Below are 4781 nucleotides of genomic sequence, written 5' to 3' on the forward strand. Positions count from 1 at the left end.
ACACTGTTGATGATGATTTATCCACTGGATGGGGACATTAAGCTCGGCGGTCCTCTTGGTGCTGCTCGAAAGGAGTAAGCTATGGAGTACATTGGGACAGTAGGCCATTGGCCTAATGTTATTAACTATCCTTGTGTCTCTCCTAGCAGCTCTTTACTTGTAGATCAGCAGGAAGCCACTGCCCTACTCTTCAGTGATAGTTTACTGTCCTGTTATTAATCACCCTTTTGTCCTTCCCAGGAGCTATTTACTTGTAGATCAGCAGGAGCCTACTCTCCTGTACTTCAGTGATAGTCTTCTCTCCTATTATCATCCGTCCTTTCATAGTACTATCACTGAATCCGGCCAATTTCCATGGGGACAAACATGTGACATCACAAATCAGATTGTCCTCTGGTGGTGGAATTGTGAACTAAGCCAGTCAACTCCTGCACATCAATGTGAACTCACAAAGAGCACTTTCTGCCAATTTTTCACACATGATATCACGATCATGTTAGTGGATTCGGTGTTGCTTGATCGTATCTCCCAGTCTCTGGTGGTGGTACTGGCATCTAGGTCACTCAGTCTCCACACATCAAGGTAAACAAACATACAAGAAAAAAAATTAGAAAGGTTTTAGGACAAGGTAACACAACAAAAATATGGAATAAAGGTAAAACCATACTCTGTCCGTCCACACCAACAGCTCAACGGAGCCAAAGTGTTTCCCACCATTTTTCCATATGGGGAGGGGAGGGGGGGAAGTAGGGGGAGGATAGTAGTGAGAGGCATTGGAGAGGAGGGAAAGGAAGGGGGAAAATCCATATGTCATCTAGTGATGACATCAGGTGATGTTATCAGGTGATATCATCAGGTGATGTCATCAGTGCAATGTTGTCACATATACTGCTGTTATCTTAAATAAATAGGGCAACAGTCAATACAGGTCTCGTATTGGCTCTGTTTCCCTAGTACTTGCATTACCCTTCAACAAGCAGAGCAGGAGAATGCAGAGGCATACTTGCACTTTAGGTAGGTGCTGTGCTCGTATCTCCCTTATCCTCCTACTCCCCAAATGTGGGGAGGTATTGATGAGAATTACTTACCATTTGGTCGATCTTCATTTCTGTTTAGCTTTTTTTTACGCATTTTAAGATAACTCCATTTTTATGGATATGCACCAAGAATTTTGCAGAATTTCCACTAGATTTTATGCCCAGTGCTTCCAAACATCAGTTTTCTTATTACACCATCATTGAAGCATCATCACTGAAGTATAAAAGAACATCAAAAACAATAAATTTGACGGTCGTAATCTGAACAAATACAGTGACTCTTCAGTTTCTCCTGGCGTATTTGTTGCTCGAAAAGTCCACGGGTTTACTGCCGGTTCATAGTGTCGAACGGGCGCAATATTTCGCCATCATCGGGTGGGCTGACGAACTGAGCTCCTGAGGGCGGGCGGCCGATTTAAATCCCCTCCTCCCGTGACCCGCTTTCTTCGCCGTCTGCGCCCGCTCGCCGGCGGTCGCGAACACGTGGGCGTCGGAATCTGTCGTAGCGTCGATGTACTTGCTACTTCCGCCCTGGTCGTCAGTTCGTACTTCTTGCTGAGAGTTCAATGCCGGGTCCCAAGCCTAGCTGAGATTGTGGCCGCAATCTCGGTTGATAAGATCTTCCCTGGTGCGAATTTCCATAGCCTCCCTTATAACGCTGTTCCAATATTTAGAGGTCTGAGCCAGGATCTTGGTACGCTCATAATCCTTCTCGTGTTTCTCGGACAAACAGTGCTCTGCTATCGCCGACTTATTTGGATATTTTAGTCGAGTGTGCCTTTGATGTTATCGACAACGATCTTCGATGGTGCGTACTGTTTGTCCGATATAAGTCTTCCCATACTCACAGGGAATTTGATATATGCCGGCCTTCCTCAAACCGAGGCCATCTTTCACACTTCCCAGTAATGCCCGTGTTTTATTGCGTGGGCAAAAGACGGTTTTAGCTCGGTGTTTCTTTAATATACGGCCGATTTTCCCCGACGGTGCGCCATTGTATGGAATAAAGGCAGTGGTTATCTCTTCTTCCGTGACTTCATCCGTCTCCACAGGGTGTGCTGTGGTGGTGGGACGGAGAGCGCGTCTAATCTGCCATTCCGAGTACCCGTTTTTCCGAAACACGGTTTTGAGATGTTCCAATCCCTGGGGCAGATTCTCTGCGTCTGAGGTGCTGCGCGCCCTGTATACTACTGTTTTTAGTACTTCACTTCTCTGAGAAGGGTGGTGGCAGCCGTCTGCATGCAGGTACAGCTCAGTGTGCGTTTTCTTCCTGTACACACCGTGGCTCAGGGTACCATCAGCTCTTCTATTGACCATGACGTCCAGGAATGGTCAGCTTCGGTCTCCACAGTGATTTTGATGTTTGGATGTATGGAGTTAAGTGTGTAAGGAAATCCGGAAGCTTGTCCCTACCCTGGGGCCAGATGACGAACGTGTCGTCGACATAACGGAAGAAACAAGTGGGTTTCCAATTAGATGGGGCCAAGGCTTCCTCCTCGAAGTAGTCCATGTACAAATTCGCGACCACCGGCGAGAGTGGGCTGCCCATTGCGACTCCATCCGTTTTCTCATAGCATTCTCCATTAAACAGAAAATATGTTGAGGACAAGACATGCCTAAAGAGTTCGGTGGTGTTCTCGTCAAATTTATGCCCAGTAAGCTCGACTGACTCTCGTAGAGGCACCCTGGTGAATAGTGGAACCACGTCGAAGTTCACTAGGATGCCAGTGTCTTTCAGTCTGAAGTTGTCGAAACGTTTCACGAAATCCACGGAATTACGGATATGATGAGGGCATTTACCTACATAGGGGGTAAGTAATTCAGCCAGCCAGCAAGTAAGTAGATGCTGTAATGTTGCTGACAATGGAGCGCATAGGTACCCCTTCTTGGTGGACCTTAGGGAGTCCATAAAGTCTTGGTGGTACAGGTCCTTGAGGTAACTTTCTTAGCGTCCCCTTCTGGTAGATCCGCGTTCTTGAGTAGAGCCCTGGCCTTGTTCCCCACCTTCTTCGTGGGGTCAGCGTTGATCTTCCTAAGAGTCGTCATCTAGCAGTCGCTGCATCTTCTCAATGTAGTCCTTACGGAAAAGAACAACAGTGGCATTGCCTTTGTCAGCAGGTAAGATAACAATCTCAGAGCACTCTTTTAGGTCCCGAATGGCCGCCCTCTCTCTACTGGTAATGTTAGTCTTCGTAGGTTTAGTTCTGGTCAGAGCCCGGCAGGTTTCTCGACGCACTTCTTCTGCTGCTTCAGGTGCTAATCGCACTGCAACCTGTTCCACTGCACTGACGATGTCCGCGACTAGCGTGAACCTAGGGGTGGAAGCAGAGTTGAGTCCCTTCTCCAGAACCAAAACCGCCTCATGAGACAGCTCCATGCCAGTGAGATTGATGATCGTCTTGCATGGTGCCTCCAGCGATGGTTTATCCGAGAGACGTGAGAATTTTCAAATCTGACGTCCAGTGGCCTTTTTATGTGCTGGGTGGATGGTGTTACCTGGACGACAGCCGATTCGGAATCCAGAAAGGCCCGTACAGGACCTGCAACACACTGTCGTGCATTATCCTGCTGAAATGCAGGGTTTCGCAGGAATCGAATGAAGGGTAGAGCCACGGGTCGTAACACATCTGAAATGTAACGTCCACTGTTCAACGTCCCGTCAATGAGAACAAGAGGTGAACGAGACATGTAACCAATGGCACCCCATACCATCACGCCGGGTGATACGCCAGTATGGCGATGACGAATACACGCTTCCAATGTGCGTTCACCGCGATGTCGTCAAACACGAATGCGACCTTCATGATGCTGTAAACAGAACCTGGATTCATCCGAAAATGAATTTTTGCCATTCGTGCACCCAGGTTCGTGGTTGAGTACACCATGCAGGCGCTCCTGTCTGTGATGCAGCGTCAAGGGTAACCGCCGTCATGGTCTCCGAGCTGATAGTCCATGCTGCTGCAAGCGTCGCCGAACTGTTCGTGCAGATGGTTTTGTCTCTCAAACGTCCCCAACTGTTGACTCAGGGATCGAGACGTGGCTGCACAATCCGTTACAGCCATGCGGATAAGATGCCTGTCATCTCGACTGCTACTGATACCAGGACATTGGGATCCAGTAAGGCGTTCCGTATTTCCCTCCTGAACCCACCGATTCCATATTCTGCTAACAGTCATTGGATCTCGACCAACGTGAGCAGCAATGTCGCGATACGATAAACCGCAATCGCGATAAGCTACATCCGACCTTTATCAAAGTCCGAAACGTGATGGTACGCATTTCTCCTCCTTACACGAGGCATCACAATAACGTTTCAACAGGAAACGCCGGTCAAGTGATGTTTGTGTATGAGAAGTAGGTTGGAAACTTTCCTCATGTCAGCACGGTGTATGTGTCGCCACCGGCGCCAACCTTGTGTGAATGCTCTGAAAAGGTAACCATTTGCATATCACAGCATCTTCTTCCTGTCGGTTAAATTTCGCGGCTGTAGCAAGTCATCTTCGTGGTGTAGAAATTTTAATGGCCAGTAGAGTATAAGCACATATTCACCTTGGCCAATGCGATACACATCTCTTGCTCTGAAAGTCAAAAGAATAAAAAGTTGTGCCGTAAACATGGGCTTTAAAATGCACAAGTCAAATGGTTTAAGCATTTGTTCATCTTTGCTAATGTGAAACACATCTCACGTACTGAACAAATTTTCACACCACTTCGGTATGCAGTTCAGAGCTCAGGTCTATTGGC

This window comes from Schistocerca gregaria, chromosome 2 (assembly GCF_023897955.1).
Source record: "Schistocerca gregaria isolate iqSchGreg1 chromosome 2, iqSchGreg1.2, whole genome shotgun sequence".
Lineage (NCBI taxonomy): Eukaryota > Metazoa > Arthropoda > Insecta > Orthoptera > Acrididae > Schistocerca > Schistocerca gregaria.